At 39.1% G+C, this 15,000-nt stretch overlaps 1 protein-coding gene across 7 annotated transcripts in view; it reads right to left on the reverse strand.

The window, feature by feature from the left end:
- LOC144979663 (neuroglian-like) overlaps positions 1-15,000 on the reverse strand; it is a 97,063-nt gene that overhangs the window by 79,284 nt on the left and 2,779 nt on the right. For 2 of the 7 annotated variants that reach the window (XM_078926504.1, XM_078926508.1), the window contains exon 2: positions 4,233-4,287. The exons of 2 other annotated variants lie outside the window; for them this stretch is intronic. The gene's annotated coding sequence lies outside the window, so the exon portion shown is untranslated. Of the gene's footprint in view, positions 1-4,232; positions 4,288-9,302; positions 9,734-10,048; positions 10,189-15,000 lie in introns of those variants that run through there. 3 more of the 7 variants (XM_078926506.1, XM_078926509.1, XM_078926505.1) reach the window with 3 other exon arrangements.

The following is a 15,000-nucleotide window of genomic DNA, read 5'->3' on the forward strand; positions in this document are numbered from 1 at the left end:
TTGGACTGAATTCTGATAAGATAACAACCATCCGCTGATGAGGTCAGGTCGCTGGCAAACTTCACACAGCCGTTCTCGCTACATTAGACAAGAAATGATGATCAAATATCTCGACTATCTACGGCCCAGCGCACCGGATAACGTGATGAATGAATGGTATTAGAATGTAGGTTCGAATCCCATCAGAAGACGCTGGACCGAACAAGATAGTCCTGGAAGTCAGAATATTATGTGAACCACTCTATCAAAGCGGTATTATGATGGGTTGAACTAGGAGCTGAACACACACACACACACACTCACACAAACACACGAAGCTGTTATATTCATTGAGCTCTTTATATATATATATATATATAGCGCCATATCCACTAAATGTGTTCAAAGCGCTTTACAAGGGGTCCCTGATAAACAGCAGCATTTAACATGTAGGTCGGGACATGACGCCTGTTAAGCGATATTACAATTTTTCGGACAATGACAACGCTGTTAACGGCCAAGTACTCATTTTACACCCGAGTAGGGCGAGAGAATGTGAGTAAAAAGCCTTTTCCAAGGACTCAACTATGCGCCGAGCGCGAGGCTCGAACCCAGGACCTTCCGATCCGAAAGCGAGTGTCATACTACTAGACAACATAGCCACATCTTCGTTTATTACGTGTTAAAGTCCACAGCCTCTAGCAGACTGAGCATCCCATTCAAATTCCAATCAACTCTGAAGCCAGACTTGCCAAATCTTTCGTTAATAGCCGTAACAATTCAACATGATTTACGGGACGGGGTGAACACCCAAGGGAGGGGCAACGCTTCGATCGCTAACACTGATATACACACTGCCTGCCCTGAGTGACCTCAACACGGGAAGTCTCTTATCAGTCCACGCGCCCCGATGAGCATCGCCGTTCTTCACGCTAATTTACGAGCGGGCCAAGACATGCCGTTACAGGCTGTCCAACATGTACCCGCTGTGGGCAAGAACCTGAGACGGCAGAGCGTCTAGTCGAACGGTGTGTTGTGACGATGCTACCCGCCGGGTTTGCGACGGTGCACGAATGCGGACCGAACTTTGTTGATTGGGTCGATCGTCATAACATAGTAGTGTGAAAATCATAAGAGGCTGCTGCCATTACAGGGTGACCATCAACATAGCATTGCGCATGCGTCTCTTAGCAACCGAGGAAATCTTTCGTTTGGTTAATGAGATATCACGAATTGTAATATTTGAGAAATCATTTTTCAAAATGTTATGATATACACACTGTTATAAAATAAAAATATAACCAATAAACTTATTCTGATGAAAATTCAGTGATGCACAAGTTAAATCATTTCTCAGCCATCTTTTAGTCTGAGTTACCGAACCATGAAGTCAATGATTTCAAGGCGGGTAATAATCCTTGGGCGCATTCCTTATCAATTTTCATTCTTAGCAGTTTATTGGTTATATTTTTATCTTATAAAAGTATGTTTATAATATCAGTTCGGAAAGTGATTTCTCAAATACAATTAGTGATATCTCATTAACCAAACGATAGATTTCCTCAGTTGATAAGAAAGACGCATGCGCAATGCTATGTTGATGTTCTCTCTGTAAGGGCATGTCACTCCAAGTTGCTGACGTGGCTTGTGACTAAAAACAAAAAAACAAACCAAAACCAAAAATAAATAAAAACGCCATCTTAACGATAGTTCAACAAAATACTTTCATTGTTTTAAAAAATCAAAACAAACACGACCTCAATCCGACCCACAACAAAAACAAAACAAAAACGTACGAACTGAACCGATGAGGTCAACCGGAACAAATAATAAAACCCTGCCTTTGATCAAAATAAAAACGCTACAGAAGCATATAATACAATACAAACACACACACACACACACACACACACACACACACAGAGAGAGAGAGAGAGAGAGAGAGAGAGAGAGAGAGAGAGAGAGAGAGAGAGAGTGAAATATAAAATTCACAAAACGGCCCAGCACGCCTACCGTTGGTGACACCAAACCGCGATCCAGCCATTAAAACAACAAATAATATTTATTATGAAGCAACCCATGAGGAAACACAAGAGACGCAATGTGTACACAGGGGGACAGCTGACCAGACAGTGACATAGTGAATGGACATTAAAACGGACAACTGGACCTCCCAGGTACCCTGTGAAAACACGGCAATGTATGGAATATCAAAAATGAAGGCCAGAAACTCTTGATCTCAAATATGGCGTACTGTTTTGTTTGTTTGTTTGTTTTGTTTGTTTTTTTTTTGATTTTATTTAATGCATGTTTAAAATTTAGTCCAGAATAGTCGTCCTCCGAAAAGTGATCGATTACAATGACCTTCATGGACTATTATATTTAACATTACCTAGATTAAGATTGGTATCTAGATTGGTATGTGCGGCTATGTGGTCTAGTAGTATGACACTCGCTTTCGGATCGGAAGGTCCTGGGTTCGAGCCTCGTGCTCGGCGCATAGTTGAGTCCTTGGAGAAGACTCTTTACTCACATTCTCTCACCGTACTCAGGTGTAAAATGAGTACCTGGCCGTTAACAGTGTTGTCTCTGTCCCAAAAATTTGCTATCGCCTGACAGGCGTCATGTCTCGTCCTACATGTTATGTGTTGCCGTTGGCCAGGGACCCCTTGTAAAGCGCTTTGAGCACGTTTAGTGGATATTGCGCTATATAAAAGCTCAAGCAATCAAGAGCAGTTTCTGTTCCCTGTATCAATTCGATAGTGAAAAACCATAATCCTGCGACAGGCAAAAGGCCATTTCCATACTTAGAAACAATCCATATCTTTTTTTCTTTTCTGTTGAAAAGTCACTCCAGACTGCCAAATCAAGATAGTTGACAGTACTATTCAAAGGAACTTATTATGCAATAGCACAGCCAGTGACAGGTATGTCAATATCAAAGGACTTTTAGAAAATACAGTCATTGAATTATCACACCAAAGGAAGAAAGAGGGCGAAGACACTACATAGTGCCAAACTGACAATCCAAATTAAAAGAATGAGCGAACGTGTGACGGGCGGAATATATTTATACGAAATGTACACAGTCAAAAATAATGCTTAGTTGACAACACAGATTTAAAGCAAGGGTGACAGTCTGAGATACGCAACTGTACAGTTCACATATAAACTGGATCGGAAGGGGGAGGGAGAGAGAGGAGGACGAGAGACGCATGCGCACAACCAACATGACGTTCTCTCTCTAATAACTTTTCCGCCGGTGACGTCACAGACTATGGGTGACGTCCAATCAAGGGACGCTACTCTTCCGTAAATCTCATTCCCTATAATTGGGCTTGGAAGGCGTTAACAAAATTACAATGATATTATAATGCTAAAACGAGACACAAAATGTAATGTACATGTTAGAACGTGTGGGATAAGGTATTATGCATATCTATATAGTAACTGATTGAAGGGAAGCTGGCACAAATAATGCCAAACTGACAACCCAAATGTTAAAAAGTGTAAGAGATACGAAGTAAGCATTCTACAGATTAACTGACTGAAGAGAGGGGAGTTTACATAAACAATGTTAAAGTGACAACCCAAATTAAAGTACATTTATGTAGGTTGAAAGTGTCCCTGATGGGTGGAACACAGGAACAGACAATGATGGCGGAACAATATACCATTCTTACACTCTTGCTTTTGGAATTCCAGACGTGTTCCCAACCGCTTCACGAGCTTGCGACCTACGCGTTGGGAACAAAGTTCGAATCCCAAAAGGCAAGAGTGAAAGAAATCTTTTATTCCACCACTCAATCGATTCCGATTTCGTCAGCTCAGAGCAAAAGACATTTTCAAAAATTTCTAAACGATAATTCTTTTTTTTACAAAAGTCCAATTTTAATTAAACTTAACGTTTGATAATCTGACGTCACAAATAATGATTGTAAACTTGATATCATTACGCGTTACTATAGATAGTTCGAAGATGACGTCACTCAGGTCTTTGTTAATGTTTTTTGCCATCCGCGTTTATGAGTAATGCTCACTGAACTGTATTAACCCGACTATAAACGTTCATGGATACACATAGTTATGTGTGTTGATCCGTTATACTTCCGGATGGCAATGTTATGAGCTTCTGAGCCAAGCGCATACTATCTATAATTTAGGGAGAGGCGTGGAATAAAACGACATAGCCTAATCCATCGGTCAACGAACTGTGAGAATTGAACAGACAATAGAACGAATTCCATACATACGTGCAAACACGGTGACAAACACAAGAGGGGCCATTCAACAGACGGGCATGTGAACCTGCAAGAAAAACACCTCGGGTAAGCAGTAAAAAAAAAAAAATAAATAAAAAAAAAAAATAAAAAAAAAAGAATAAAGAACGAATAGAGCTGGCCATACCAGGGGGAAAACCTCTCAGTCTCGTCACGGATGTCCGAATCCCGTCCTGCTGTATGGCTATGAAGACAAAATCCGTAATGTCAACAATACACTACAAGTATAACAACAACAATAATAATAGCTTTACCCACCAACAAAAGATATATTTTCTATCAATCCCCCCCCCCCCCCCCCTCCCGTACTCACACTTCGGCCATACAGCAGTCTTTTAGTAACGCCATAAGGCTCGTGAAGTAAATATCAGTTTACAAAGCGTTAACGGGATAATAGCATTGACTTGCCATCCTCTGTACAGGACGGAAAGTACTCTCGGCCAGAGCTAACCGACCCAGCTACAAAATCACTGCTAGGTGGACAAAACATATTTAAAAAAAAAAAACAAACACAAAAACACAAACCCGACAGCGTCCGGAAACGTTACCGATCCTTTGCATGTGAAGCTGAAACTCGAACGACTGAACCAACACATAAAATAAATGCACTTACTGGAAAGAACGTGCGATATTTCAAATACTAAATAAAATAGAAATGGAATAGGCTAATGAGTTCGACCAGAGGTGACGTTACCTCTAGATGTCACTGTGTACGGTCCAGTGGAACAGTAGACAGACAAGAATAGGCATTGTAACGTAAGGTTGGAAACACTGTACCTGTATACTGGCCTCTCTCTCTCTCTCTCTCTCTCTCTCTCTCTCTCTCTCTCTCTCTCTCTCTCTCTCTCTCTCTCTCTCTCTCTCTCTCTCTCTCTCTATCTATCTCTCTCTGAAACGGTAAGATCCTAAGAATAGAAAAATCGCCGGTAACATCGAATCAGCAACAGAGCCAGATTGAGTTAAATCGAATCGCGACTGTAATGGGTTAAGCAAAGCCAACAAGCGAACCAAAAAAAATAAATAAAAAAAAAAAAAAACAACAACAACAACAACAACGCCGACAAAAGCCTAACAACAACCCATTATATAATTTACCCAACAAATAGTGAAACATTTCGTAATCTCAAACACAGAAAGGTCAAAGGTCGTACTGCTCCTGAATACACCAAGCTGAAGGTCAGACTGTAGGAAATCGATACGACCACGTCTGACGATTCCACACGAAGTCTGCCGTTCAATGTGTAATCACAGTGTCAACAAAAACAACGACAGATCTGATACAAGCCATAAACAAACAAACAAAACAAAAACATAACGACAGATCTAATACAAGCCATAAACAAACAAACAAACAAAACAAAAACAACGACAGATCTGATACAAGGCATAAACAAACAAACAAAAACAACGACAGATTTAATACAAGGCATAAACAAACAAACAAAACAAAAACGACAGATCTAATACAAGCCATAAACAAACAAACAAACAAAACAAAAACATAACGACAGATCTAATACAAGCCATAAACAAACAAACAAACAAAACAAAAACAACGACAGATCTGATACAAGGCATAAACAAACAAACAAAACAAAAACGACAGATCTAATACAAGGCATAAACAAACAAACAAAACAAAAACGACAGATCTGATACAAGGCATAAACAAACACAACAAAACAAAAACAACGACAGATCTAATACAAGGCATAAACAAACAAACAAAACAAAAACGACAGATCTGATACAAGTCATAAACAAACAAACAAAACAAAAACAACGACAGATCTGATACAAGGCATAAACAAACAAACAAAACAAAAACGACAGATCTAATACAAGGCATAAACAAACAAACAAAACAAAAACGACAGATCTAATACAAGGCATAAACAAACAAACAAAACAAAAACGACAGATCTAATACAAGGCATAAACAAACACAACAAAACAAAAACAACGACAGATCTAATACAAGGCATAAACAAACAAACAAAACAAAAACGACAGATCTAATACAAGGCATAAACAAACAAAACAAAAACAACGACAGATCTAATACAAGTCATAAACAAACACAACAAAACAAAAACAACGACAGATCTAATACAAGCCATAAACAAACAAACACAACAAAAACAACGACAGATCTAATACAAGTCATAAACAAACACAACAAAACAAAAACAACGACAGATCTAATACAAGTCATAAACAAAAAACAAAACAAAACAAAAACAACGACAGATCTAATACAAGGCATAAACAAACAAACAAAACAAAACAAAAACAACGACAGATCTAATACAAGCCATAAACAAACAAAACAAAAACAACGACAGATCTAATACAAGGCATAAACAAACAAACAAAACAAAACAACGACAGATCTAATACAAGGCATAAACAAACAAACAAAACAAAAACAACGACAGATCTAATACAAGGCATAAACAAACAAAACAAAAACAACGACAGATCTAATACAAGCCATAAACAAACAAAACAAAAACAACGACAGATCTAATACAAGCCATAAACAAACAAAACAAAAACAACGACAGATCTAATACAAGGCATAAACAAACAAACAAAACAAAAACAACGACAGATCTAATACAAGGCATAAACAAACAAAACAAAAACAACGACAGATCTAATACAAGGCATAAACAAACAAACAAAACAAAACAACGACAGATCTAATACAAGGCATAAACAAACAAACAAAACAAAAACAACGACAGATCTAATACAAGGCATAAACAAACAAACAAAACAAAAACAACGACAGATCTAATACAAGGCATAAACAAACAAACAAAACAAAACAACGACAGATCTAATACAAGGCATAAACAAACAAACAAAACAAAAACAACGACAGATCTAATACAAGGCATAAACAAACAAAACAAAAACAACGACAGATCTAATACAAGGCATAAACAAACAAACAAAACAAAACAAAAACAACGACAGATCTAATACAAGTCATAAACAAACAAAACAAAAACAACGACAGATCTAATACAAGGCATAAACAAACAAAACAAAAACAACGACAGATCTAATACAAGTCATAAACAAACAAACAAAACAAAACAAAAACAACGACAGATCTAATACAAGTCATAAACAAACAAACAAAACAAAACAAAAACAACGACAGATCTAATACAAGTCATAAACAAACAAACAAAACAAAACAAAAACAACGACAGATCTAATACAAGCCATAAACAAACAAACAAAACAAAACAAAAACAACGACAGATCTAATACAAGCCATAAACAAACAAACAAACAAAACAAAAACAACCCTACAATCAGATCAGCAACGACACAAATCCCAATTTATGTGAAGTTTTAACTACAGAGCAAAAGGAGATGTTACCACACAGCTCTTTGTTTTTGTTTGTACATCTCCAGTCGGGCGATTAGTTCTCATGACATTCCTACATTGAACTAGAAAAATTAAAGGGTGGTCATTAAAAAAACACCCTAAAAATACCGACAGCATCCAGGAATTGATGTATTCTGTGCTGGTATCATTGATCTGGCGAACAGACACGTTGAGTATTCTACTTAAATGCATCGCAACAATAAAATCCTATGAAATTAAATTCAAAGCTTTCCAGTCGTGTCTCGTCATAACGATTTATGACAAAAATCTAACCATGTTCAAACCATTTTGCCTCCAACGACTTCTTGTCATCTGACTCCTTACGCAACTAACTAGGACGCCTTTATATCTTGGTCTTCAAAAATATAGATAGTATGCGCTTGGCTAAGAAGCTCTCAACAATGCCACCCGGAAGTATAACGGACCAACACACAAAACTATGTGTACTCATGAACAATTTTATAGCCTGGTTAATATAGTTTAGTGAGAATTACTCATAAACGCGGATGGCAAAAAAAAAAAAAATAACGATAACAAAGACCGGAGTGACGTCAACTTCATACTATCTATATCTGAATTTGGAGGGAAAACCGAACCGGGTCACTCAAAAAAAAAAAAGTCTGTATTTCCTGATTCTATCCGGACACGGAGATGAGACCCGGTGTGTCCCAATCCAGAGGCCATCCATTCCACACGGCCAACGATATCAAATGGAAATGTGCCACGCTCCAAATATGGGATACGATGACGAATGAAGAAGTTTACAGCAAGCTAACTTATCTGTAAACCAACGAAAGGCCACAGCAAAAAAGTCAAAATTTGGCCGATCAGGAATCGGGCGAGACAAAAATTATAAGCGAATCCCCAAACTCAAACATATACACAAACCTACCGCAAAATCACAGCCCTTACGAACCAGCGACCGAGAGGTACAATAAATATTACAGAGATATCCTCACCATGAGACCAACCAATATCCTCAAATAACGACCATCTGTGTCAGACTAGGACTTCATATATGTCACTGGTGTCAGACCACCCAGTACAACCACTCAATATCACGTTCCCGTTCCATCCAACACAAATCCTCCCAGAAACACATTGCAGGGTTGCCAAGTCAAGAGACAAAAAATAATTGACCGAACTGCTACGCAAACACATTGAAAGATTCTCTTCTGAGTGCAGAACTCCAGTAAAAAGACTTTCTGTACATACTTTTAATCTGTTTATCACGTGACTGGAAAATATACTGACGGTTTATAACATACTGAATTCCGTAAATTCTATAAGGAAAACGGACAACCTTGACATTGAAATCTTGCGATACGTCACAGACGGAAATGGTAACGGTCTGACCCAGCAGTTTTAAATTGGCTTCAAGAGAAAAACCGCCTTATATTTATATGACACCAAAATAAAAGACCATGGACCTGTGTCATTGTTTTTATATTAAAATTAAATATTTTTTTCATAATAGAATGAAAATTCCTGTCATTAAAAGCACAATTTTAAAAAACACGACATGTCTCAAGAACTTGCTCATACTTGCTATGGAAAACGACTAAAAAATAATAATAATAATAATAAAAGTTAAAAAAAAAACAACAAAAAAACAAATCAAAACAAAAACTTACCAGTAAGAATCTATTTACAAATTCTCCGGAGAAATCCGATGAAATACAATCCGTGCAACATCAAACCACAATTAATTCAAATTAATGCTAACCGTCAACAGCGAGAAACGGAAATCTGGAATCTAACGAAAATGAAAAACGTGGCGACAAATTATAACTAGATCTACACACAACAGACAACACATCACAATGCCCATGAACACACGCGACGTCAGACTAACGATTTACAACATACAATCAGATGAATGTCTAACCATGGCAAAATAAAAACAAACAATAATAAACACACACACACACACACACACACACACACAGCTCCCTTCAGATGAGCACCCCGAATCAACTGTACACACGCTGTGTGATCGTCTGTGGTGAGCTCAACCCAAATAAATATCAGTGCTCACGTTGTCAACACACTATGACATCAGCGACTACATTGAAAAAATAACACACACAAAATGGAAGAGGTGAACAAGTAACTGCATACTGGCAGGATCAGAAGAATAAAAAAAAAAAAAAAAAAAACAACACGTCTTAAAAATTTTGGCCATAAAACTCGTCCTTCAAATATCAATCGATTAATATGACCCTCATCTTGGCAAAAACTCCAATTCCTAGTTTAGAGTTATTGATTTTTTTAAAAATCGATTATTTAAATCGATCGATAATTGAATGGCGAGATTTATGGCCAGAAAAACAAACAATAAATATGTGATTGTTTTCGATTCTAACACAGTAAGCAGTACAGGAAATAATAGTAGAAAACACAACAAGACTCTGAATCTCCGATCACCCACTCGTCTGCTCAAGAAAACACAAACATTCCATCTAAACGGATTCTTTTTTAAAAAGCCTGTTGTGTGAAGATTGTGAACCCGGGATGATGAAAGCAGGACGCGAGACAAACGGCAAGCCACGACAGACTTGCCAGATCCATGCAATAAAACACGCCAAAAGACACGAAAAATAAAAGAAGCCAAATTTCATTTTTAATCTCCCCGCGAGGACCCAGGTTTGAGAGTCTTTGCCAAGATGAGGGCTATCTAAATCGATCAAGATTTGAATGGCGACACACATTCCCAGAGTACGACATTCGACTGGCTAAATCGTCTTCTACCCTCACCATCCGGATTCCAGTGCACCAGGATGCGTTGTTTTTTTTCTATTCAATAGCAGTTGCGTTTTTTGTTAAAACACAGCTGGTAATTAGTCGCACAAATCGGTTAAGACTAGGAATTTTAAAAAATACACAGAGATAAAGGTCAAAAGGAAAAACCAATGCCACTAGAATTTCACTTTGGCCTTAACAAACCCCAATATGGCAACCCTGACAAAGATTGATCCAAGACATTGGAATGTGCGAGAGGGAGAAAGAGAGAGAGATGTGTAAAATCGATCGATAATTACAACGCAGTTCAGTCTCAATGGCGGCATTTACTGTCTATTTATAGGCAGGAGTGAGAAACGGGGAATTTCTGGGAGAGTCTGAACGGAGCAGTACATTCTACCACGGAGTCGATGACATCACGACTGGCAAGACAAATGAAAACAAAACGGATGGTCCCATGGCGTGTAATGCCGTTATCGGGGATTCTAGCAATTACTAAAAATATACATTACAAAATTACAACGGACAGGTTCCGGAGGAAAAAGAGACAGAATTACGAAACTATCCATTACGACGTGTCCTCTGAAAGAAAAAAAAAAAAAAGAAGCAACAACAACCACAAAAATACAGTAAAATTACTGGGCAGAAAACTAGCCCTTCAGAAACATGGGACTTCAAGGACGACTTCTAATGACGTCACAGGGACGCCACAGAAGTATTCAAGTGTCAGGGAGATTGTGACAAGATGAGGCTCATCCTTTTCCACCGGCTGATCGAAGGGACAGTTTCGTTTCCAGACCAATATTTATAGAAATGTGTTTTTGTCATGAGACGGCTTGCCAGATTCAGACAAAGAGCCGCGACAGAACATCAGACCATCGTGAAAGGAGGCAGAACGGGATGAGATGTAGGGACGGGGAACTCGACGACAGGTACATACGGGATACCGTGAGGACAAATTCAGTGAGACCTTAGAGGTCTGGATGGAGTACCGAGGTCATCGCCCACCAATCCCTACTCTGGAAAAACCCACATTTAGAAATTTGGTCAGAAAACTCGTCCTTCAAATATAGATCGATTTAAATTACCCTCATAATATTGGCAAGAACTCTCAAACCTGAGACTTCGCGATGTATTCCTTAAGTACCAGATTCGAGATTTTTTGCCAAGATGAGGGTCATTTAAATCGATCGATATTTGAAGGACGAGTTTTCTGGCCAAATTCTCAAATATTATGGGTTTTTCCGGAGTACGGTAACATTATGAACACCGGTTGATCTGATTAACAACTGGAATGGACGGGGGGGGGGGGGGGGGGGGGAGAGAGAGAGAGAGGGAGAGAGAGAGAGAGAGAGAGAGAGAGAGAGAGAGAGAGAGAGAGAGAGAAGAGGAGACAAAACAGTATGAACAACAACAAATACTCACAATGAATGTGCAAACCTTTAGATACCCAATGAAGATGCCTGTGGATTGCTGAAATCTATGGGCAAGATTTAGCGTACAAAAGGCCTCACGGCCCTGTCAAAGTACCACCACCCCATCTCGACACAAGCGACTCGAAGCCCATTTGACAGGCCTACCAGGCCTTTATAAAGACGACCGTCGGGAGAGCCCGAAACAACACTTGATAGTTGCGTTGCGCAAATCGGCTTTATCTGTAAATGCTTTACACAACACACCAGACAGATACAATACGATCATCAACTAAAGAAAGCCTAAAATTAACACGTCAATTGTGAGTTTGTGAGCGTTTGAGACAACACACACACACACACACAGGGACAGCGTGGCTCAGCGGTAAGGTATTTGTTTCCTACCCGTAACGTATCGAGTTCGATCACCCGCCGCTGCGCTGTGTGGCCTTGAGCAAGTCACCTCACCTTAGCTCAATTTGCGGCGCTGCACTGCGGCTGACGCCTGGGTTATTCCAGCCTGCCCTTGGAATAGACGCTAGAGACAAATTTCCCCTACAGGATGAATAAAGGGAATTTTATTTTACTTTATTTATCTATACAGAGAGAGAGAGAGAGAGAGAGAGAGAGAGAGAGAGAGAGAGAGAGAGAGAGAGAGAGAGAGACCGTATCCCCAGGATGCCAAAGTCATCAACACGTAATGACAGACCAAACGACAAACAAATCAATCCATGCATAAAACCAGACATCCATACATCCAAACAAAGACCATCTCCCTGATCAGCCATAACTGGCTATTTACATTTCACACGCCATGACAAATGATACAAATATGGCCGGAACGCGAATACACACACACACTATGATAAATAGTATTCACACACACACACACACACACACACAATTCAATCGTCCACACAACAAACCTACCTCCGTAGTCTGGAAAAACACATATTTAAAAATTTGGCCAGAAAACTCGTCCTTCAAATATCGATCGATTTAAATGACTCTCATCTTGACAAAAACTCTCAAACCCGGGACTTCGCCGAGCCGAAGTCCCGGGTTTGAGAGTTTTTGCCAAGATGAGAGTCATTTAAATCGATCGATATTTGAGGGACGAGTTTTCTGGCCAAATTTTTAAATACGGGGTCTTCCAGACTACAGACAGCATAGACATGGGACGTAATCGCGTATAACAAAAGCAACAGCAGCAACAGGCCGACAAACATCACAATGGTGCAGCTGTACAGACCAATTACGCAATTAAAGATAATAGCAGGCAACGAACCCGTGGAAACATACACACGGGAAAACATGATTATACACGATAATATCGTACATTTGTATATTATATATACTATCAATGCAATGCGTTTAGGTAAAATACCCACAACACCCGCCAGTTGAATTAAACACTCACCCACATTAAACTGTGTGTCACCTTTAACGTTTATAGATAGTGTGCTCTTGTCTAAGAAGCTCACAACATTGTCATCCGGAAGTATAACGGATCACCACACAAAACTATGTGTAACCATGAACTTTTATAGTCTGGGTAATACAATGCAGTGAGATTTACTCATAAACATGGATGGCAAAACACAATAACAAAGACCCACGTGACGTCAACTTCGTTCTATCTATAGCTCAGTGAGAACGGATCACTAACAAACAGACTGTATAGATAGTTCGAAGATGACGTCACTCAGGCCTTTGCTATTGTTTTTGCCATCCGCGTTTGTGAGTTGTTCTCACTAAATTGTATTAACCAGACTATAAAAGTTCATGGTTACACAGAGTTTGTGTGTTGGTCCGTTATACTTCCGGATGGCAATGTTGTGAACTCCTTGGCCAAGCGCATTCTATCTATAAAAACAATAACAAAGAGCTGAGTGACATCAACGCCTGCAACAGTTGTCGACGCCCCTTCATTGCAGGCATTCAAGTGCCGTCTTGACGCTCATTGTGAAACAGAAAAATACTGTTTGTAAAGTTAAATTCAGACACCTCCTTCCACTATGTGGCATGCCCAGTTTTGAGAGACTTGAATTATATACGTTCACGAATGCACAAGAGCAGATAAAAGGCTGTAAAAGCCTACATAAATCTGGACTTATATCATATCATATCAATTCGTTCCCTTCAGGTAAAATACTCACAACCCCCACCAGCCAAATACAACGTAATAACACACAAAACTGTGTGCAACCTTTCATGTTTACATAAATAGTACATCAAATCCCCAAATGGCTATCTACAAACAATAACAAACACGCCAACTTCAATTATTCATATGAGACCATTTTCGTCTGCAATCTGTGAGTAGATCATACAAAAATAAAATACAACTTTAATGTAAGCCACCAGCAGAACAATAAATTGACAAAAATTAGAACCGACGAGTCCACTCCAAACGCTGAGGCGAGTCAAATCCGAGACACACATCTCTGTCTTTCGTCACGGGGACTTACACAATGTGCCGTATCCCACCGTTGCCATCGTTATGCCTGATACTGAAATCCAAAAGGACTGGCAGTTTGACGTCATTATTTGGTTTTTGCACCGCCTAGTGAGTTGTCGTCAGTAGAACTCATGGAAACAAGTTATTTCATTGGTTGAACTATTGAATACAACTTACGATTTGTGTTCTTTTGTGGCAAAAGACTGGCATTTTGACATCATTTTTTGGTCAGTGTCAGGCCACGATCCTACAAAGGTCTACATAAAAACAACTGAGCAAGCAGGGGTATGAAATGGTGGCTAATTAGGCTACACGATTCAACTGCTAACCAGATACAAATCCAGCCATCATATATTATATTCACGTTTTCGTCCAACCAGGTCATCAATCACATGATTTGTTGCTGTCCAAAGACTAGATATTTCTTAACACATGCAAACACGCTGCTTATTATCTGAAATTTTAAAACATACCCAGGTGTCAAGATGAACAAAATGACCAATGATGATGTTAGATATTTTAAAAGCTGTGAACACGTTTTACCTCTCCAACTGGTTGGAGAGGAAATAGGAAGAAGACGATGGAGGTGGATTGGACACACGCTTAGAAAGAACGACCCCACTATAACAAAGAAAGTATTGGACTGGAACCCTCAGGGCAGAAGATCAAGGGGAAGGTCACGAGGAACATGGAGAGGAATTAAAAAAGCTGATATAC

Source organism: Berghia stephanieae, chromosome 9 (assembly GCF_034508935.2).
Source record: "Berghia stephanieae isolate SIO BIC M18660-M18661 chromosome 9, UCSD_Bste_1.3, whole genome shotgun sequence".
NCBI lineage: Eukaryota > Metazoa > Mollusca > Gastropoda > Nudibranchia > Aeolidiidae > Berghia > Berghia stephanieae.